This window comes from Oncorhynchus masou, chromosome 19 (genome assembly GCF_036934945.1).
Source record: "Oncorhynchus masou masou isolate Uvic2021 chromosome 19, UVic_Omas_1.1, whole genome shotgun sequence".
NCBI lineage: Eukaryota > Metazoa > Chordata > Actinopteri > Salmoniformes > Salmonidae > Oncorhynchus > Oncorhynchus masou.
The window spans coordinates 24,084,446-24,108,728 of NC_088230.1; the positions used below are offsets into that span (position 1 = coordinate 24,084,446).

At 43.4% G+C, this 24,283-nt stretch overlaps 1 protein-coding gene across 2 annotated transcripts in view; it reads right to left on the reverse strand.

The window, feature by feature from the left end:
* LOC135506037 (TGF-beta-activated kinase 1 and MAP3K7-binding protein 2-like) overlaps positions 1-24,283 on the reverse strand; it is a 76,794-nt gene that overhangs the window by 18,942 nt on the left and 33,569 nt on the right. The window lies entirely within an intron of this gene.

Here is a 24,283-nt window from a genome sequence, read left to right on the forward strand (position 1 = left end):
CCATCAAAGCGTCAATACAGGACTAAGATTGAATCGTACTACACCGGCTCCAACGCTCGTTGGATGTGGCAGGGCTTTTACGGACTACAAAGGGAAGCACAGCCGCGAGCTGCCCAATGACACAAGCCTACCAGAAGACGTAAATTACTACTATGCTCGCTTCGAGGCAAGCAACATTGAAGCATGCATGAGAGCACCAGCTGTTCCGGGCGACTGTGTGATCACCGATGTAAGACCTTTTAAGGTCAACATTCACAAAGCCGCAGGGCCAGACGGATTACCAGGACGTGTACTCCGAGGATGCACTGACCAACTGGCAAATGTCTTCACTGACATTTTCAACCTATCCCTGACCGGGTCTGTAATACCAACATGTTTCAAGCAGACCACCATAGTCCCTGTGCCCAAGAACATCAAGGTAACCTGTCTAAATGACTACCGACCCGTAGCACTCACGTCTGTAGCCATTAAGTGCTTTGAAAGGCTGGTCATGGCTCACATCAACACCATTATCCCAGAAATCCTAGACCCACTCCAATTTGCATACCACTCCAACAGATCCACAGATGACGCAATCTCTATTGCACTCCACACTGCCCTTTCCCACCTGGACAAAAGGAACACCTACGTGAGAATGCTATTCATTGACTACAGCTCAGCATTCAACACCATAGTGCCCTCAAAGCTCATCACTCATCACACAAACACTTCCCTCTGCAACTGGATCCTGGACTTCCTGACGGGCCGCCCCCAGGTGGTAAGGGTAGGTAACAACACATCTGCCATGCTGATCGTCAACACGGGGACCCCTCAGGGGTGTGTGCCCAGTCCACTCCTGTACTCCCTGTTCACCCATGACTGCATAGCCAAGCACGACTCCAACACCATCATTAACTTTGATGATGACACAACAGTGGTAGGCCTGATCACCGACAACGATGAGACAGCCTATAGGGAGGAGGTCAGAGACCTCTCCCTCAACGTGATCAAGATAAAGGAGATGATTGTGGAATACAGGAAATGGACGGCCGAGCACGCCCCCATTCTCATCGATAGGGCTGTAGTGGAGCAGGTTGAGATCTTCAAGTTCCTTTGTGTCCACAACACCAACAAACTACCATGGTCCAAGCACACCAAGACAGTTGTCAAGAGGGCACGACAATGCCTATTCCCCCTCAAGAGGAAGGCCCTAAAAATTGCCAAAGACTGCAGCCACCCTAGTCATAGACTGTTCTCTCTGCTACCGCACGGCAAGAGGTACCGGAGCGCCAAGTCTAGCTCCAAAAGGCTCTTAACAGCTTCTACCCCCAAGTCGTAAGACTCCTGAACCGCTAATCAAATGGCCACCCAGACTATTTGCATAGACCCCCCCTTCCCCACCACCCCCATGTTTACACTGCTGCTACTCTCTGTTTATTATCTCTGCATAGTCACTTTACCTGTACCTACATGTACATATTACCTCAATGACCTTGACTATCCTGTGTACCCGCACATTAACTCTGATATTTTATTGTTGCTCTTTAATTATTCGTTATTTTCCTATTTTATTTCTTAACTCTTTTTTTATATATTTTTTTTTACTTCAGTTTGTTTTAGTAAATACTTTCTCAACACTTATTTTTCTTAAAACTGCATTGTTGGTTACGGGCTTTTAAGTAAGCCTTTCACTGTAAAGTCTACCTACACCTGTTGTATTCGGCGTATGTATTTTATTTGATACGTTCACAGTGTTTAAGTCGCTCACTGAGCCCAACTCCACGAGGTAGTAATTGCAAAAGAAGGGAGACTTTTCACGTCGTAATAATATTCACATTTTTGGGGTCTAAACCAATGCAGAAAGGGGGCAGAAAATTTCTACATTTGTGGACAAGATGCTGAGGTATGTCTTGGAAATCGATGCTTCAACACCTTTGGTCATAGAAAGGGCCCACAAAACGGCACCTACAGCCCAGAGTAGGCCCGGAGTGAAGGACACACCTGCAGCCCAGAGTAGGCCCGGAGTGAAGGACACACCTGCAGCCCGGAGTGAAGGACACACCTCCAGCCCAGAGTAGGCCCGGAGTGAAGGACACACCTGCAGCCCAGAGTAGGCCCGGAGTGAAGGACACACAGAGGCTCAGCGCTATCATCGTGCTCCTTCTCAACTTCGAAACGAAATAGAAGATAATTTAGCTGTCGAGAACCAGGTGAGAACTATTCTACAAGGACAAGCGCATATCTATCTTCAATGACTATTCTTTAGAGCTGTTAGGGAAGAGAAAAGATTATGATGGGATCAAGAGAGAATTAGCAGCCAAAAAACATCATATACTCTCTGATGTACCCTGCGAAGCTGCGCATCACCCATGAGAGCAAGACCCACATCTTTGATTCTGTACCTGATGCCGAGTCCTTCCTACGCTCCATTGGGATTACACCACCTTCCAGACCCGAGGACTGAGTACAAAAAAAATTGCTGACTATGTGGCAAATTTTTGGGCCCAGAAGGAGTAAGAAACAAGACACAAGACCCAAGAAGTAGTCTAAATCTACAGTGGAACATTGTCCAGTCCACATTGATACCTGAAGCAAGCCCTTCTTAAGGACTGGAAACTACCTGGTTTTACGATCATAAATAACTGGGACCTTATTGTTGGACTAATTCATCAATCTTTGAGCTCCAGTGTGTCAGGATGATAAGGTAATGATTTCATCTGGAACAAACAGAAGAGCCTTCTTTCCTCATTCCCACTTTCTCTTTTAGTAGACTAGAGTAAACATGATTCATTTTTAACATTGTTTTATGGCAATTACATATAGACTACCAAGTGTAGGTTATTGAAAATATTTGCCTAAAAGGCTATGGGGCTATATTTCATAGTTTATAACGGAGTGCAGGGAATGCCTCATCCATGCGGGTTTGTTTATGGGCCCCTCCCCCTTTTTGTTTCATGTTTATTTTTGCGTTCATGCTTCTCTTTAAACGATAGGTGGCTGAAGTGAAATTATCAAGTGATAAATATTACATCAGATATACTATAGGCCAAAATGTCACTTAGTTTCCACAATTGTCCCACTACTGGTCTTGTGAGGCACCCCCCTTTGTTTAAAGAACACCACACCACCAAGATCTGCCAACCAGGAATGTGGCAGTTTTATGTGTTCTACTTTTAATTTCACTGTTCGGGCTCCCTTCGTTCTAGTGGAGAAAAAATATTGAAACAGCTAAAAACAAATGGATTGTAACGTTGTCCTCCTTCAGGTGACCCACTTATCAGACGAGGAGCACAAAAAGCTTAAATGGGAATGGGTAGGTCAGACTCATCAAAAGAAATGGTGTTTGTATACTGCTTAATAAGAGGTTGTCTTTTATATCGAAAAATAAGGTAACTGATTCAGAGGGTAGGTTTGTTATTATTTAATTACTATTATTTAGCATACATTTTTGTCCATTAAAATAACATCAAATTGATCAGAAATACAGTGTAGACACTGTATGTTAATGTTGTAATTGACTATTGTAGCTGGAAACTGAAGATTTTGGGGGGAATATCTACATAGGCGTACAGAGGCCCATCATCAGCAACCATCACTCCTGTGTTCCAATGGCATGTTGTGTTAGCTAATCCAAGTTTATCATTTTAAAAGGCTAATTGATAATTAGAAAACCCTTTTGCAGTTATGTTAGCACATCTGAAAACTGTGTGAGATTTTCACGAGACTAGCACGGTGTAGCATGGCGAATGTCTTTCGCGCATGCCCCCACGCTCTTGATCTATTTCTAACCTCACTCTTTCAAAACTTCCTCTAGTGGGAGGCTCAGAATATGCCAGTGAAAACATTGTGACAGTAGCACACCCGTTCTCCATTCTGCTTCTAAACCTGCGCTGTAGGCCCGGAAAAGCCTACAGAGATCAATCCAATGTGGGTAGTGCTAAGTAGGAACATCCTGGATTCTCTCAGTTACAGGTCCCTTGATGGTAATCCAATCCATCAGATTAGACGTCGGACCAAATGAAATCCAGAAGCGTCTTTAAGAATATTTGACTCAAAGTATGCTTCTCTGATAAGGGGCGTAAGACAGTGCAGATTCTAGGCCTTTTGTGCCAAGGAGATGACATAGCAAGTAGCAGTGCTGTCTTATCTAAGCTGTGAGCATGTGTAAATGTCATAACTGAGGAGATGTAAATCTGGATGATAAACCATCCCACCAGAGCTGTTGATAACAGGGGGAGGGGCTAGTGCCAGAAGAGGGAGACCGCAGCAACAGGGCTCGAGTCCTAACAGGAACAGCCTGAGACTGACTCAAACAACACCGGCTGGGATTCCTTCTGAAAATTGGCATTATATTCAATTGGATGGTACAATGAAACTAGCTTGATTGTGACACACTATCGAAAATGTGCACTCACATGAGAAAAACATTTCAATAATGTTTCAAAGTGAGACACTTTAAATCAAACATAATAACAGAGGCTGGTACATAATGTTCTTTCATCCCAGGCACTCAAACCGTCAGTCAATGACTTCTTTTGTCCTTTGCAATACAAGGAAATGGAATGTTTTGCAATCAAACCACCAGACTGAAGAATACATTTCAGTGCGTCAAAAGAAAGGATCACACGCCAGTGCTGAGTGATTAGTGCTTTTCGGGTTCGGTTCAGTTTGTTTGATTTTTCTATTTTTTATCCCGGTTTTCCCTTTCAAACATGAAATGCATTATGAAATAAGGACATGCAAATGATTTTAGAGCTTCTCTCAGCTATCACATGCCTTCTTCCTGACAATGACAGCGGGTTGAATGCTGTAACAACACAGAATAATATGAATAACAGTTCATAAAGGTAGTGAATGCCCATTACCGCTTATCACTTATTAACCATAATTTATTCACATTACTTGACTTTAAGAAAATACTTCTGTTGTGTATATACATTCCTTTTTATTTGATACCTTTTTTATTTTTCATTCACTCTGTCACGCCCTCACCATAGAGAGCCCTCGGGGTTCTCTATGGTGTTGTAGGTCAGGGTGTGACTAGGGGGGTGTTCTAGTTTTCCTATATCTATATAACACCTGCCTCTCTCTCATTGCACTCCACAAGGAGACTGCCTGTTACGCAAATGTAGTAAGCCAAGGTAAGTTGCTAGCTAGCATTAAACTTATCTTCTAAAAAAACAATCAATCATAATCACTAGTTAACTACACATGGTTGATGATATTACTAGATATTATCTAGCGTGTCTTGCGTAGCATATAATCTGACTGAGCATACAAGTATCTAAGTATCTGACTGAGCGGTGGTAGGCAGAAGCAGGCCCGTAAAAATTCATGCAAACAGCACCCTCGTGCGTTTTGCCAGCAGCTCTTCGTTGTGCGCCAAGCATTGTGCTGTTTATAACTTCAAGCCTATCAACTCCCGAGATGAGGCTGGTGTAACCGAAGTGAAATGGCTGGCTAGTCAGCGCGCGCTACCTGCTCTGAGCCTTGGGGTGGTTGTTTCCCTTGCTCTGCATGGGTAACGCTGATTCGATGTGGTGGCTGTTGTCGTTGTGTTGCTGGTTCAAGCCCAGGGAGGAGCGAGGAGAGGGACGGAAGCTATACTGTTACACTGGCAATACTAAGGTGACTATAAGAACATCCAATAGTCAAAGGTTAATTAAATACAAATGGTATAGAGGGAAATAGTCCTATAATTCCTATAATAACTACAACCTAAAACTTCTTACCTGGGAATATTGAAGACTCATGTTAAAAGGAACCACCAGCTTTCATATGTTCTCATGTTCTGAGCAAGGAACTGAAACGTTAGCTTTCTTACATAGCACATATTGCACTTTTACTTTCTTCTCCAACAGTTTGTTTTTGCATTATTTAAACCAAATTGAACATGTTTCATTATTTACTTGAGGCTAAATTGATTTTATTGATGTATTATATTAAGTTAAAATAAGTGTTCATTCAGTATTGTTGTAATTGTCATTATTACAAATAAATAAATACAAATTGTCCGGTTAATCGGTATCGGCTTTTTTGGTCCTCCAATAATCGGTATCGGTATCGGCGTTGAAAAATCATAATCGGTCTACCTCTAGTTTAGTGTATCTGTATCAATATGGGGGTCATTTTGACCCTAGCCAAAAACACCTAAATCCACCTATAGTCATTTGATAGATTGGATCTTTATTTGAATCTAAGTTTCTCTGGAGACTTAATAACAAGTTCTCCACACCACCAGAGGGTGGAGGGGGACCTGTTATCCATACCACCAGAGGGTGGAGGGGGACCTGTTATCCATACCACCAGAGGGTGGAGGAGGACCTGTTATCCATACCACCAGAGGGTGGAGGAGGACCTGTTATCCATACCACCAGAGGGTGGAGGGGGACCTGTTATCCATACCACCAGAGGGTGGAGGAGGACCTGTTATCCATACCACCAGAGGGTGGAGGGGGACCTGTTATCCATACCACCAGAGGGTGGAGGAGGACCTGTTATCCATACCACCAGAGGGTGGAGGAGGACCTGTTATCCACACCACCCGAGGGTGGGGGGGACCTGTTATCCATACCACCAGAGGGTGGAGGGGGACCTGTTATCCATACCACCAGAGGGTGGAGGGGGACCTGTTATCCATACCACCAGAGGGTGGAGGAGGACCTGTTATCCATACCACCAGAGGGTGGAGGAGGACCTGTTATTCATACCACCAGAGGGTGGAGGAGGACCTGTTATCCATACCACCAGAGGGTGGAGGAGGACCTGTTATCCATACCACCAGAGGGTGGGGGGGACCTGTTATCCATACCACCAGAGGGTGGAGGGGGACCTGTTATCCATACCACCAGAGGGTGGAGGAGGACCTGTTATCCATACCACCAGAGGGTGGAGGAGGACCTGTTATCCATACCACCAGAGGGTGGAGGGGGACCTGTTATCCATACCACCCGAGGGTGGAGGGGGACCTGTTATCCAAACCACCAGAGGGTGGAGAAGGACCTGTTATCCACACCACCCGAGGGTGGGGGGGGACCTGTTATCCATACCACCCGAGGGTGGAGGGGGACCTGTTATCCACACCACCAGAGGGTGGAGGGGGACCTGTTATCCATACCACCTGAGGGTGGAGGGGGACCTGTTATCCATACCACCAGAGGGTGGAGGGGGACCTGTTATCCATACCACCAGAGGGTGGAGGGGGACCTGTTATCCATACCACCCGAGGGTGGAGGAGGACCTGTTATCCATACCACCAGAGGGTGGAGGGGGACCTGTTATCCATACCACCCGAGGGTGGAGGGGGACCTGTTATCGATACCACCAGAGGGTGGAGGGGGACCTGTTATCCATACCACCAGAGGGTGGAGGAGGACCTGTTATCCATACCACCAGAGGGTGGAGGGGGACCTGTTATCCATACCTCCCGAGGGTGGAGGGGGACCTGTTATCGATACCACCAGAGGGTGGAGGGGGACCTGTTATCCATACCACCAGAGGGTGGAGGAGGACCTGTTATCCATACCACCCGAGGGTGGAGGGGGACCTGCTATCCATACCACCAGAGGGTGGAGAGGGACCTGTTGTTGGTGTGTATTCTGATACTACAATACAATTATGGTAAATCGGGTTTTTAGAACTTTTGTTGACTGTACTTTGGAAAAAAGTTTCACATTATTTAAGGGAAACATTTGCAGGTAACTGCCGAAATAAAGGAAACACCAAAATAAAGTGTCTTAATAAGGCGTTGGGCCAACACGAGCCAGAACAGCTACAATGATCCTTGGCATAGATTCTACAAGTGTCTGGAACTCTATTATTTTATTTGCCCCACAAGTTCTGAGCTCAGCTCCAAGTGATTTGAATTTTGGAAATCTGTTCCAAAGTATTCCCACTCGTAATAGAAAAATACTGTATATGTGATCATATAGAAAAGTACACAAGGTTTTTTGTCCTGTGGCTGAATCGAGTTGATGGTCCCTGGCATATGGCTTACATCGTTTTCATGCTCATCAAACCACTCGTGCCCTGTGAATGTGGGCATTGTCATCCTATGGGGGAAAAGCCATGGTAGCCCAAACAATGGCCTACCCAGCATTTTATAAATGACCCTAAGCATGATGTGATGTTAATTGCTTAAGCAGGAAGCACCTGCTTTCAATTCACTTTGTATCCCTCAAGTGTTGGCCTGCCCAGCAGAAACAAACGGAAGAGAGCAGAGCACAGGCAAAATCCTAGAGGAAAACCTGGTTCAGTCTGCTTTCCAACAGCTCGACAATAACCTAAAACACAAGGTCATATATACAATGGAGTTGCTTACTAAGACGACATTGAATGTTCCCGAGTGACCTAGTTACAGTTTTGACTTAAATTGTCTTAAATCTATGGCTAAATTGAAAACGGCTGTCTAGCAATGATGAACAACCAACTTATAATAATGGGCAACTTATAATAATGGGCAAACAATGTACAATCCAGGTGTGCAAAGCTCTTACAGACGTACATAGAAAGACTCACAGCTGTAATCATTGCCAAAGGTGATTCTAACATGTACTGACTCAGGGGGTTGAATACTTATGTAATCAAGAAATAAACTTAGCAAAAAAAGAAACGTTCTCTCACTGTCAACTGCGTTTATTTTCAGCAAACTTAACATGTGTAAATATTTATATGAACATAACAAAATTCAACAACTGAGACATAAACTGAACAAGTTCCACAGACATGTGACTAACATAAATGGAATAATGTGTCCCTGAACAAAGGGAGGGTCAAAATCAAAAGTAACAGTATCTGGTGTGGCCACCAGCTGCATTAAGTACTGTAGTGCATCTCCTCCTCATGGACTGCACCAGATTGGCCAGTTCCCGCACATTTCTGGGGGGAATGGCCTAGCTCTCACCCTCCGATCCAACAGGTCCCAGATGTGTTCAATGGGATTGAGATCCGGGCTCTTCGCAGGCCAAGGCAGAACACTTACATTCCTGTCTTGCAGGAAATCACGCACAGAACGAGCAGTATGGCTGGTGGCATTGTCATGCTGGAGGGTCATGTCAGGATGAGCATGCAAGAAGGGTACCACATAAGGGAGGAGGATGTCTTCCCTGTAACGCACAGCGTTGAGATTGCATGCAATGACAACAAGCTCAGTCCGATGATGCTGTGACACACCGCACCAGACCATGACGGACACTCCACCTCCAAATCGATCCTGCTCCAGAGTACAGACCTGAGAACTGATGGAGGGATTGTGCATTCCTGGTGTAACTCGGGCAGTTGTTGTTGCCATCCTGTACCTGTCCCGCAGGTGTGATGTTCGGATGTACCGATCCTTTGCAGGTGTTGTTACACGTGGTCTGCCACTGCGAGGACAATCAGCTGTCCATCCTGTCTCCCTGTAGCGCTGCCTTAGGCGTCTCACAGTACGGACATTGCGATTTATTGCCCTGGCCACATCTGCAGTCCTCATGCCTCCTTGCAGCATGCCTAAGGCACATCCACGCAGATGAGCTGGGACCCTGGGCATGTTTCTATTGGTGTTTTTCAGAGTCAGTAGAAAGGCCTCTCTAGTGTCCTAAGTTTTCATTACTGTAACCTTAATTGCTTACCGTCTGTAAGCTGTTAGTGTTTTAACGACCGTTCCACAGGTGCATGTTCATTAATTGTTTATGGTTCATTGAACAAGCATGGGAAACAGTGTTTAAACCCTTTACAATGAAGATCTGTGAAGTTATTTGGATTTTTACAAATGATCTTTGAAAGACAGGGTCCTGAAAAGGGGACGTTTCTTTTTTTTCTGAGTTTATTTGACATGTTATCTGTAATCCATGGCTCATATGGGCCCTGAAAGGAGACCTGTGGAACCAGTGGAGATAAAAAACAAAGCTCCTATTGCTGAGCTGTTATTCCCAGTGCCAGAGCTCTTACATGCAGCTCCAGGCTAATTTCTGGAGGTAACAGCCCCCCTGTCACACTCTGTCAATGGACTGATTCACTCGGTAGGAGTGGGTGCAGCTTAAAAAATGTCCACATCAATTAAAGAAAAAATGTCATGTGAATTAACGATCAATGCACGGGAGCCTTCGGTAGAGAGATTTTAACTAACTTCCAAACAAACAAACAAACAAATACTTAATCTAGGCCTGCATGTTCATATGGATATGATGATGAATGCAACTTCGTTACACTTACACAACCTGCAGCGTGTTACTTTCCTAATTTAGTGTGTAGCTGCAGTAGGTAAAGTTCACAGCTTCTATAAATGAGAGCCCGGAGGGTTGCAGTTCCAAGGTAACCCTATCTGTGGGGATCAGATATCATTATATATGGCCATTGGCCAGCAGATTTTCCTCTGATTGATAGAAAATAGAGGCCAATTACACAGGCAGCCAGGCAGCATTTTCCTCCTCCAGTCCCAGTGCCTAACACACCTTTCAACACCAACAGCCCCTTGGGTTAAACCAGCTGGTACATCTTCTGGCTATGCCATCAATACACCAGGGCCGTTACCACGGTGAAAACCATAAAATCCCACAGTCTTCAATCAGAGCAGTCCTCTGCAGCATCAGGCACCAGGCAGCCACACTGTGTGGAATGTCTAACTGCCTCGCAAATGTAAACAAATAAAGGGTCTAATTGGCAGTGGACGCTCCGAGGCCTGCTGGCAGACACCCCAATCAGCCAGCATGGCCGTGCTTATGCTGGAGTGTATACACACAGACACACGCACGCTACTGTGCAAACACACATCTTCTGTGGGTCAAGGTAACATTCACTTCAATATTTTGGGCCAGGCAGGTCTAATGTACATTTGCTCATGTTTCCTGGCCCAAGCAAGTATTTTCTTCTTATTGGTGTCTTTAAGTAGTGATTTCTTTGCAGAAAGTCGACCATGAAGGTCCGATTCACGCAGTCTCCTCTGAAAAGTGGATGTTGAGATGTGTCTGTTACTTGAACTGTGTGAAGTGCAATCTGAGGTGCAGTTAATTGCCGATTTCTGAGGCTGGTAACTGTAATGAACAGCAGAGGTAACTCTGGGTCTTCCTTTCCTGTGGTGGTCCTCATGAGAGACAGTTTCATCATAGCGCTTGATGGTTTTTGCGAATGCACTTGAGAAACTTTCAAAGTTCTAGACATGTTCTGGATTGACTGAACATGTCTTAAAGTAATGATGGACTGTCATTTCTCTTTGCTTATTTAAACTGTTCTTGCAATAATATGGACTTGGTCTTTTACCAAATAGGACTATTTTCTGTATACCTTGTCACAACACAACTGATTGGCTTAAACGCATTAACTTCTTGAGTGTAGGGGGCAGTATTTTTGTTTTTTTGGCAAAAGAAATTTGGGAAACTGGGTACCCAAATTTCTCAGGCTCAGAAACTAGAATATGCATATAATTGTCAGATTAGGATATAAAACACTCTAAAGTTTCCAAAACAGTCAAAATATTGTCTGTGAGTATAACAGAACTGATATTGCAGGCGAAAATCTGATGAAAATCCAACAAGTGCTGTTTTTCCTGAAAGCTCTCTGTTCCATTGGACGCCTTGCCTCCATTTAAAGGGATATCAACCAGATTCCTTTTCCTATGGCTTCCTCAAGCTGTGAACAGTCTTTAGACATAGTTCCAGGCTTTTGAAAAATGAGCTAGAAAGAACCCATCGTGTCAGTGGATGGCTGGGTGCCAGCAGAGTTTTTCATGCGCAACGGCCCTTTTCTCTCTCTCGCCTATGGAAGAAGCTATATTCCGGTTGACATATTATCGATTATATATTATAAAATCAACCTGATGATTGATTATAAAAAACATTTTACATCTTTCTACGCACTTTACGGATACTATTTGGAATTTTCGTCTGCGATGTTGTGACCGCTCGAGTCTGTGGATTTCTGAACATAACGCGCCAAACAAATGGAGGTATTTTGGATATAAAAATAATCTGTGCAAACATCCGAAGATCATCAAAGGTAAGCGATTTAATTTATTGCTTTTCTGACTTCCGTGACCAATCTACTTGGCTGCTAGCTGTTTGTAATATTTTGTCTACCGAGAGAGGTGTTCTTACATAAACGCTTGTTATGCTTTCGCCGAAAAGCTTTATTGAAATCTGACACGCCAGGTGGATTAACAACAAGATAAGCTGTGTTTTGCTATATTGCACTTGTGATTTCATGAAACTTAAATATTTTTAGTAATTTAATTTGAATTTGGCGCGCTGCAATTCAGAGGAGTTGATGAAAATTATCCCGCTAACGGGATGGTGCGTCAAGAAGTTAAGGGAAGAAATTCCACAAATGAACTTTTAACAAGGCACACCTGTTAATTGAAATGCATTCCAGGTGACTACCTCATGAAGCTGGTTGAGAGAATACCAAGAGTGTGCAAAGCTGTCATCAAGGCAACGGGTGGCTACTTTGAAGAATCTGGGATGGTTTTGACACCTTCACACTCATACATACAGAGGAATCTCCCTCCTGCTCTTCAGTATCAACCAAAGGAATGCCTTTGTCCCCAGAAGCCTTTTGCCGCCAAAACTATAACACCCAAAAAGTGAATACTGGAAAAATATTTCTAAGATGGGAATGTTAGAAATGGTCGGTGGGGATCTAAAGAATAATCATACCATATTGCTTGTCATTTTGTGATGTTATTAAACTTAACTTAGGAAGGAAACCCCCTTTGGCTGTCATCCAATACATTGTGAATACAATATGTAGAACAATTAAACAATTTTTGTTAAGATACGAATGTGATTTTGGTTTTCTAATTAGATAATGGTTTTTCATGTCCTTTGCACATTAACTCCCCTGCGCACGGAACCCGCTAGCGGGCTGAAATTCTACAACATACGGTGATCTCTACATAAATAGTCATAATAAACATTCATGAAAATACAAGTGTCTCACATGTATCGAAAGCCTAGAATCTTGGTAATCCAACTGCGTTGTCAGATTTAAAAAAGGATTTACTGCGAAAGGATACGATGTGATTATCTGAGCATAGAGCCCCATACAATTTTTTTTTAAACAGCACAGGCGTAACATAATCACAAACTGCATTAAAATAAATTGTTTACCTTTGACGGTCTTCGTCTGTTTGCAATTCCAATGCTCATTGTTACACAATGAATGATATTTTGTTTGATAAAATCCGTTTTTATAGCTTAACACGAGACATTTTGTGAACCGCGTGTGTCGTGAATTCCGTCTCATTCCATTTTCGACGACACATTCCAGGTAAATAACCCTCACAGAACGTGACTTTTCAAGTCATGTTTGGTTTCACTGCAATCAACTGGTTTGTTTGTAAGACAATCAAACGTGATGGGCCATTTCGCGGGACGTATTGACTGAAAGAAACCGATTTGAAGACAACAAGTCATGACATCATTGTGCACCAATGATTTGCCCGCTGTTTCGTTGATTGACTGTCTTTTAACCCAATGACCAGTGATCGTCTTGAAATCTATCTGGGTATATAGCCAATGAGCTGAGCTAAACGGCAATACGCCATGTTTATGTGTTGCAAGACCAACCCATGTAGTAAGCTTCAACATAAAGTGAGTCATTCGCTATTGAAGTTTCATACCGGAAGAAGCTACGCATATTACGCACTGCAGTGTTTGGTGGATGCGCAGATTCAGCTGTTTATATATCAATCATTATGGTGACTAAGTCAGGGAAAGCTAAATCTAAGTGTAGATATACAGATGTACACACAATTTTAGAATAAATTGATTGGGAAGGTGAGACAGAGATTGTTGAAGGACGCTTCATTTAGCGATTGTGGAGGAATATTTTTTGAACGGGGAGGACATCGTTTTGGACTGGTAAGTTCTTATCATGCTTATGCCCTTATTTGAAATTAATAATATAAAATATTATTTGTAATTTTCTTTTTAATTTAGAAGTAATATATAAACATGCAATGTCATGAAATGTGAGATGCGTGTGTCTGCCACCCCACCCCAACCCACATGAAATTTGAGGCTATTTGAGGCTGTTGAGGAGAGGGCAGGACCACATCAATGACCAAAGTGAAATGGAGACAGTAGATCTAGCTGGTCTGTTGTAATATAATAGAGACAGTAGATCTAGCTGGTCTGTCATAATATAATAGAGACAGTAGATCTAGCTGAAATGTCATAATATAAAAGAGACAGTAGATCTAGCAGGCAATAATAATATAATAATATATTCAACCTAATATATTCAACTTTCAACCTTCAACTCTCTATATATACAGTGCCTTGCGAAAGTATTCGGCCCCCTTGAACTTTGCGACCTTTTGCCACATTTCAGGCTTCAAACATAAAGATATAAAACTGTATTTTTTTGTGAAGAATCAACAACAAGTGGGACACAATCATGAAGTGGAACAACATTTATTGGATATTTCAAACTTTTTTAACAAATCAAAAACTGAAAAATTGGGCGTGCAAAATTATTCAGCCCCCTTAAGTTAATACTTTGTAGCGCCACCTTTTGCTGCGATTACAGCTGTAAGTCGCTTGGGGTATGTCTCTATCAGTTTCGCACATCGAGAGACTGACATTTTTTTCCCATTCCTCCTTGCAAAACAGCTCGAGCTCAGTGAGGTTGGATGGAGAGCATTTGTGAACAGCAGTTTTCAGTTCTTTCCACAGATTCTCGATTGGATTCAGGTCTGGACTTTGACTTGGCCATTCTAACACCTGGATATGTTTATTTTTGAACCATTCCATTGTAGATTTTGCTTTATGTTTTGGATCATTGTCTTGTTGGAAGACAAATCTCCGTCCCAGTCTCAGGTCTTTTGCAGACTCCATCAGGTTTTCTTCCAGAATGGTCCTGTATTTGGCTCTACCCATCTTCCCATCAATTTTAACCATCTTCCCTGTCCCTGCTGAAGAAAAGCAGGCCCAAACCATGATGCTGCCACCACCATGTTTGACAGTGTGGATGGTGTGTTCATGGTGATGAGCTGTGTTGCTTTTACGCCAAACATAATGTTTTTCATTGTTGCCAAAAAGTTCAATTTTGGTTTCATCTGACCAGAGCACCTTCTTCCACATGTTTGGTGTGTCTCCCAGGTGGCTTGTGGCAAACTTTAAATGACACTTTTTATGGATATCTTTAAGAAATGGCTTTCTTCTTGCCACTCTTCCATAAAGGTCAGATTTGTGCAATATACGACTGATTGTTGTCCTATGGACAGTCTCCCACCTCAGCTGTAGATCTCTGCAGTTCATCCAGAGTGATCATGGGCCTCTTGGCTGCATCTCTGATCAGTCTTCTCCTTGTATGAGCTGAAAGTTTAGAGGGACGGCCAGGTCGTGGTAGATTTGCAGTGGTCTGATACTCCTTCCATTTCAATATTATCGCTTGCACAGTGCTCCTTGGGATGTTTAAAGCTTGGGAAATCTTTTTGCATCCAAATCTAGCTTTAAACTTCTTCACAACAGTATCTCGGACCTGCCTGGTGTGTTCCTTGTTCTTCATGATGCTCTCTGCGCTTTTAACGGACCTCTGAGACTATCACAGTGCAGGTGCATTTATACGGAGACTTGATTACACACAGGTGGATTGTATTTATCATCATTAGTCATTTAGGTCAACATTGGATCATTCAGAGATCCTCACTGAACTTCTGGAGAGAGTTTGCTGCACTGAAAGTAAAGGGGCTGAATAATTTTGCACGCCCAATTTTTCAGTTTTTGATTTGTTAAAAAAGTTTGAAATATCCAATAAATGTCGTTCCACTTCATGATTGTGTCCCACTTGTTGTTGATTCTTCACAAAAAATACAGTTTTATATCTTTATGTTTGAAGCCTGAAATGTGGCAAAAGGTCGCAAAGTTCAAGGGGGCCGAATACTTTCGCAAGGCACTTTATATCTGTTTATTATACCTGTTGATACAGGGCTCATATGTGAAACTATTCTAACTGAACATTTTCTTTCACAGTGACACTGACTCCGAACGGGAGTCTTATCCGGTGTCCTGTGTGAATTTAGGTATGCTCTCTCTAATTCTCTCTTTCTCTCTCGGAGGAGGACCTGAGCCCTAGGACCATGCGTCAGGACTACCTGGCATGATGACTCCTTGCTGTCCCCAGTCCACCTGGCCTTGCCGCTGTTCCAGTTTCAACTGTTCTGCCTTCGGCTATGGAACCCTAAACTGTTCATTTTTACTCTTGAGGTGCTGTCCTGTTGCACCCTCTACAACCACTGTGATCTCCACCCGGCACAGCCAGAAGAGGACTGGCCACCCCTCATAGCCTGGTTCCTCTCTAGGTTTCTTCCTAGGTTTTTGCCTTTCTAGGGAGTTTTTCCTAGCCACCGTGCTTCTACACCTGCATTGCTTGCTGTTTGGGGTTTTAGGCTGGGGCTATATAAATAGATTTTATTTGATAGAGGACTGAGGGTCTTCCAAATATTGAAAGTGTGTAAATAGTTACCCATGTTATTTTGCAAATGTATATATATATATATTTTTCCTAATCAATAAATATTTTTCCCCCATTTTTTTCTTTCTTCTCAATTCTTTGGGGGGGGGGGGTGTCAGAATACCATTTTGGTATTTTGTATATAGTTATTTGTTTCAAAATGTATACCTTCACCAATTTGGCCACTTGGGTACATTTGGGCTACTTGTGTGGGACACCTGGGTGACTTCATGATAAATGTCATGTAGCACACTCATTTTGGAAGTTATCATTCTGAAACTTTGCACAAGTACTGTTGCCCTCTTATATTTTTCACTGAAATTTTCCCCATCATCCTATCTGAATGTTTGTTTTATCTTGTTCATTTTAAAGATGATGATACAAAAATAAAAAACCTGTTTTTTTCCATTGTTTTATCTAAACCAGATCTATTGTGTGTTATTCTCCTACATTCAATTCACATTCCCACAAACTTCAGAGTGTTTTCTTTCAAATGGTACCAAGAATATGCATATCCTTGGTTCTGTGCATGAACTGCAGGCTGTTAGATTTGGGTATGTCTTCAGGCAGAAATTGCACAAAGTAGGGGGGGAGCTGTAGCCACGTCCCGAATGAGGTCAGAAGAGCGGGTCGGTGTGGTGGAACTGTCCTTTCTGACCAGAGTGCTTAAAAGGACTCGCTAAAAATTAACATACCATACCAGAAGACGTGAGACTGTGGTCCACACGTTGAAATGGTTGGAAACTCTGAAACTCTCAACACTAGATGAGCGGATAACCTCACCTACCAGACCAAAACATTGTCAGGTTGCTACTGTCGTGTAAAGTGGTCGGAAGGCTGAATAATTATTTTAGACCAGAAAACGTGTAGCTGTGGCTACACGGCTGAAAATGGTGAGAACTTTGAATCTCCACACGAGCTAAAGAAGATAAAGACTAGATCTTAACATTGCCAGTCTGCAGCTGGGCATGTAAAAGTGGTCTTCGAACTTTGACTAAAGACACAAGGTGGGAAGGAGAAAATCCCATCTCAGACAATCACACAGTGTCTGTCCTATTTGAACACTCCACTACAAGACCAAGACAAATAAGAAGAAGGTCACGTCCCGAGACAGCCATGATGGAAACCGCTCGTTTTAAAGAGTGGTGTACCTCAGATTAAAGCCATGGTGGAAACATCTCAGATTAGAGCCATGGTGGAAACAAACTGAAGCCAGGCCTACCGAGAGGCCGAGTTCTCCCTCTCTCTAACACACACATTCTCATATTCACCCACACACACAGGCATGGGTGACACAGACATACGGGTGACGCACATGCACGCGTGACTAGGGCTGTGACGGTCATGGAATGTTGGATAATGGTAATTTGCCAGCCAAATGACCGCGGTCACCGTAATAACCATTTTAATAGCAATAGACGCATGTGCTGCCATTACGGTTACACAATTCCAGGAACTTTCAATAAATTACCTGGTTTTCCCTAAATCCCGGATTGCCTGTTTATTCCCTCTTGATTAAGTGAATCCTCCAACCGGGATTTCGGGAACACCAGGGAATGTATTGCAAATTCCCAGAAATAGCTGCCATGAAAATTAAATGAATAGAACGATCGTCCCCATTCAAGTCAATTATGGCATAATGGGTGGACAAGGCGGTCATTACGAGTATACCCATAGCATCACAATACCATGAACCATCATCTCCTTTTCACGCTCTCGAGGCTGGGCGTCTCAGGCTCTGCATCCTATCTGGCAGGCCACTCCTACCAGGTGACGTGGAGAGGATCTGTGTCTGCACCACGTCACTACTGGTGTCCCCCAGAGCTCAGTTCTAGGCTCCGTCATATCCTCACATGGTCTCTCATATCATTGCTATGCGGATGACACTCAACTACTTTTCTTCTTCCCCCCTTCTGACACCCAGATGGTAACACGTATCTCTGCGTGCCTGGCAGATATCTCAGCTTGGATGTCGGCCTACCACCTAAAGCTCAACCTTGACAAGATGGAGCAGCTCTTCCTCCTAGGGAAGTCCGCGGTGTCCCCCTCCCAGAGTGCCAAAAACCTTGGTGTGACCCTGGAAAACACCTGTCGTTCTCTGCAAACATCAAAGCCGTGACTCACTCCTGCAAATTCATACTCTACAACATCCGTAGATTTCAAACCTACCTCACACAGGAAGCAGCACAGGTCCTAATCCAGGCACTGGTCATCTTCTCTCTGGACTACTGCAATTCGCTGTGGGCTCCCCACTTGTGCCATCAAACCCCTGCAACCTACAGAGCAGCAAGATGAACTACACCTCCCTACCATCAGGCTGTGTTCAAACCCTATACCCCAACCCAAGTACTCAGTTTTTACCACCTCTGGTCTCTTGGCCCTCCCACTCCTACAGGAGGGCGGCTCCAGCTCAGCCCAGTCAAAGATCTTCTCTTGCCACTGAAGCTAGGACAGCAGAGTACCTGCCCATCTTCCGAAAACCCCTGAAACACTACCTTTTCAAAGAGTATTTTAAATAATCCCACAGCACCCGCCTTCGCACCCCCACCCATAAAACAACCTTTCTTTCCATGAACTAACACTCAAACCTTTTCCCCCCTACTAGCACAGACTTTGCTGACAATGACTTTACTGAGGAAAAACATACTTACTATGACTGAGATTTGTGGCTGTACCACCTAGCTATCTTAAGATGAATGCAGTAACCTTAAGTCACTCTGGATAAGAGCGTTTGCTAAACGACTAAAATGTCAAATGTAGCATGCAGCCATTGTGAATGTACTCATGAGTTTACCAGTGAAATGGCCAGGGTTAGAGGTTCTAAGCCTGTTCTATTCATTCTATTTCCATGCGTGCTGCTGCATTGTAGTTATTCAGTCAGCTGTTCGTTCGACAAAATGTTATATACGGTGCCTTCGGAAAGTATTTAGATCCCTTCCCTTTCTCCAAGTTTTGTTACATTACAGACTTTTTCTAAAATGGATTACATTTGGAAAAAAAAACTCAGCAATCTACACACACTACCCCATAATGACAAAGCGAAAACAGGTTTTTAGACACAACCCACAAATACCTTATTTACATAAGTATTCAGACCCTTTGCTATGAGACTCAAAATTGAGCTCAGGTGCATCCTGTTTCCATTGATCATCCTTGAGATGTTTCTACAACTTGCTTGGAGTACACCTGTGGTAAATTCAATTGATTGGACATGATTTGGAAAGGCACACACCGGTTCATATAAGGTCCCACAGTTGACAGTTGATGTCAGAGCAAAAACCAAGCCATGAAGTCGAAGGAATTGTCCGTAGAGCTCCGAGACAGGATTGTGTCGAGGCACAGATTTGGGGAAGGGTACCACAACATGTCTGCAGCATTGAAGGTCCCCAAGAACACAGTGGCCTCCATCATTCTTAAATCGATGAAGTTTGGAACCACCAAGATTCTGGCCACCCGGCCAAACTGAGTAATCGGGGGAGAAGGGCCTTGGTCAGGGAGGTGACCAAGAACCCGACGGTCACTCTGTCAGAGCTCTAGAGTTCCTCTGTCGAGATGGGAGAACCTTCCAAAAGGACAACCATCTCTGCAGCACTCCACCAATCAGGCGGAAGCCACGCCTCAGTAAAAGGACACATGACTGCCCGCTTGGAGTTTGCCAAAAGGCACCTGAAGACTCTCAGACCATGAGAAACAAGATTCTCTGGTCTGATGAAACCAAGATTTAACTCTGGGTCTGAATGCCAAGTGTCACGTCTGGAAGAAACCTAGCACCATTCCTAGGGTGAAGCGTGGTGGTGGCAGCATCATGCTGTGAGGATGTTTTTCAGAGGCAGACACTGGAGACTAGTCAGGATCGAGGCAAAGATGAATGGAGAAAAGTACAAAGAGATCCTTGTTAAAAAACCTGTTCAAGAGCGCTCCAGTCCTCAGACTGGCGGTGAAGGTTCACCTTCCAACAGGACAACAACCCTTAGCCTACAGCCAAGACAAAGCAGGAGTGCCTTCAGGACAAGTCTCTGAATGTCCTTGTGTGGCCCGGACTTGAACCCGATCGAACATCTCTGGAGAGACCTGAAAATAGCTGTGCAGAAACGTGCCCCATCCAACCTGACAGAGCTTGAGAGGCTCTGCACAGAAGAAAGGGAGAAATTCCCCAAATGCAGGTGTGCCAAACTTGTGTCGTCATACCCAAGAAGACTCAATGCTGTAATCACTGCAAAAGGTCCTTCAACAAAGTACTGAGTAAGGGGTCAGAATACTTATGTAAATGTGATATTTCAGTTTGCAAAAATTTCTATAAACCGGTTTTTGCTTTGTCATTATGGGGTATTATGTGTAGATTGATGAGGGGGAAAAACAATTTAATAAATTTTAGAGGCTGTAACCTGACAAAATGTGGAAAAAGTCAAAGGGTCTGAATACTTTCTGAAGGCACTGTGTATGTATTTTTTTAACTAAGGTTATTTTATTTTCATGACGGCCTTCACCCATAACCGTCGGTTATACAGTAACTGTTCCAGCACTGTGCTCGCACAGTATATCGTTTTAATTCAACAACACTGTGAGGAACCGCTAGCCTTTACCTTCCACTGAGGGTTTTGAAAGCTTAAGCCTGGACGGAAACTTCATTGAGGTGCCTGGTCTTAACAGAGAAGTATTTATACAGCAAAAACATCTCACAGCCTCCCCTCTAGGAATCAAAGTGGTTTACCACTACATTAATGTCATATTGTTAAACACAATGAACATCTAGGTAGACTTTAATAGACAAGTACGATCACATGACTGCATTTACAAAAACTTAAACCAGACTGTCTCATTTTGCATTTTCACCTAGAATCGCTTGCCAAAATAATATATCTAGTATGATTCGGCATTTATTCATTTTTATCTATTTTGTCACCTTAAATGTAGGCTTTTTTTAGTACACATGCACAGTGCACACATGCATATCGTTTTAAATCTCTCTGTCATTACGGATAAAAAAAAGATAAAAAATACTGTATAACTTCACAAATGGATTAACAACGTATAGCCTAGACCTACATTTACATGTTCTTATTTCACATGTATGTGAGTAACTGAAGTGCTTTAGTTTCAAGCAAGTTCTCCGAAACAGAAACAAACTTTATGTGCAGAACCCAAATTGCATTCAACTGTGCCATGTAGCTGGGCCTCATGCTGCACAGAGAACTGTGGGATTAGATCGGCTAGGCACTTCATTTGGAAGACAGGCTGAGCTTTTAGTTGCCTACTTTTGAAAACAGGGGTAGACGGCTTCCTCTGTGTGTGTGTGTGTGTGTGTGTGTGTGTGTGTGTGTGTGTGTGTGTGTGTGTGTGTGTGTGTGTGTGTGTGTGTGTGTGTGTGTGTGTGTGTGTGTGTGTGTGTGTGTGTGTGTGTGTGTGTGTGTGTGTGTGGTAGGGGGTGGACAGGAAATCAACAATTCTTCAGCACCACAGCCTGCAGCTGGTGGTTGATTGGAAGCAGGCAAGGGCACCAGCTCCCCAGGTCGACCAACCCCTCCCAGGGCACTGTGGGAAACTGGGAGGTCTCACAAACACAGAGGAACCTAAACCTCTACTCCACTTCTTGTCTTAGTGAGTGCTCAAAGGGGTTGTCAATTTTCACTTTTTGTTTTCCTCTGTAAACACTGTAAATAACGGCCCGGCGGGTTGTGTCTTTCCTTACCGTATAAGGAATTAGCAGGAGGGGAAGAGGGGATTTAGAAGCGGTAAGTGGGTGAAGCTCTCTTCCAGGCGCTTGCTGCAGCTTGCTTTTCAGTGTGTGTGTGTGTGTGTGTGTGTGTGTGTGTGTGTGTCTCGCTCTCCTACCCACACAGGCTCACTCAGTGGTTCACTCCCTCCTTCTCCCTCCCTCCCTTTACTCTGCTCCTCCCCCACCTCTTTAACACAACATTTCTGTGGGCAACAAAATGCTGAGTTCACCTAGCAGCCACTTGGAAGTGGAAATGCTGTTGCATTCCATCAATGAATATGATAAATGGGTTAAACGTGCAGTTATCTTGATACAAGTGGTAATTGGGTTCGGGGCAGGGTAATCTATAACATTGTATAAACTACAATCTTGATCCCTATGATAAATAAACCGGGTCAAGAAAACAATACTATATCAGAGCATAATTATGTTAAGACTTATTATGACATTGTTGGAAAAATAGAAAGCGGTTTGAACCATGTATTTTTGTCCTCTCTTTACTCAGCCCATTGGGTGATTGTAGATGTGGAGGACAGTGGTTCACCCTACAGCTGGGCATGAGAAGATCTTTACTCAGCCCATTGGGTGATTGTAGATGTGGAGGTCAGGGGTTCACCCTACAGCTGGGCATGAGAAGATCTTTACTCAGCCCATTGGGTGATTGTAGATGTGGAGGTCAGGGGTTCACCCTACAGCTGGGCGTGACTAGATCTTTACTCAGCCCATTGAGTGATTGTAGATGTGGAGGTCAGGGGTTCACCCTACAGCTGGGCGTGACTAGATCTTTACTCAGCCCATTGGGTGATTGTAGATGTGGAGGACAGTGGTTCACCCTACAGCTGGGCATGAGAAGATCTTTACTCAGCCCATTGGGTGATTGTAGATGTGGAGGTCAGGGGTTCACCCTACAGCTGGGCGTGACTAGATCTTTTCTCAAAACATTAGGTGATTGCAGATGTGAAGGCCAGGGGTTCACCCTACAGCTGGGCGTGACTAGATCGGTCTACAGGCACAGTTTATGCAATAAATAAAATCAAATAAATGTGAATCGGTCATGTACATATATATAGCAATAGTTATAGCCTGGCCTGTGGCTTTAATCTCACTGCTCAACCCAGCCAGGCTGATAAACAAAGAGTCCCAGTTTTGTTCAGGTAAAATGGAGACAACCTAGATGAGGATCTACTTCATGACTTTAGGCTTGTATAGATACCCTCTTACAGGCCTTGTGGTCAATGAGCCACTGATTAACATGCTGGACATTCCTTGAGGCGTAGGCCTAGATAAAACCAATAGGAAAATAACAATAGAAAAAACACAGGACAAGGCCTGTTAAATGAAGCAGGCATCTACCAAACACTATCACGATAATAGAGGATTCAACTCATTCAGCCAAACCCTGTCTTTTAGTTTTTATCAGACACTTCTTGGCCTACAAGTGATGAATCTTTTCAAACTCCATGTCAACACAGGCAAACAGATGACAAGTCAACTATGGATAATTACAGAAAGAGCACCCAAGAGAGCTGTTGTATCTACCCAGTAAAAATTGTAAATGTATATACAGTGTTCCCGAGTAAATAAATAAACTCAAGTGAATGTACAAATGCACAGTCAACAGGACGCATCTGGTCTACGTTAGTGGAATTACTGACAGAAAAATGAAATTAACATTTAACACCACCAGCGTAATTTCCAAGCATCTCTGCCAGAGAGGTTGTAAATAAGGCATTGCTCGGCATAATCGGGTGGTTTCGACTCTGCATGAGTAACATGGCTGTGGCAAGAGGTGAGGATGTTCTGCATTACTTCTGAATTAAAGAGAACACAGTACATATTGGATTTACACGCACACCAATCAAGGCAAGGCACAATTACTACTGCTCTGACTGGTGTGAGCAATTTTCATGGGATACTTTTTCAGCCAACAACCATAGCTATATACTGCCAGGTTAAAGATTCCAAGAAATGAAAAAACACCTACAAAATATAATATTAATCACAGTGCCATCAAAGGAATAAAGTAAAAATGTGGACATAGTATTAATAATTGAATGCACTGATCACCAGTAAAAACTACAGCATCCAGCGTACCACTTAACAACCAGCCTTGCCAAGTTTAATACATATATACACTGAACAAAAATATAAACAGATGTA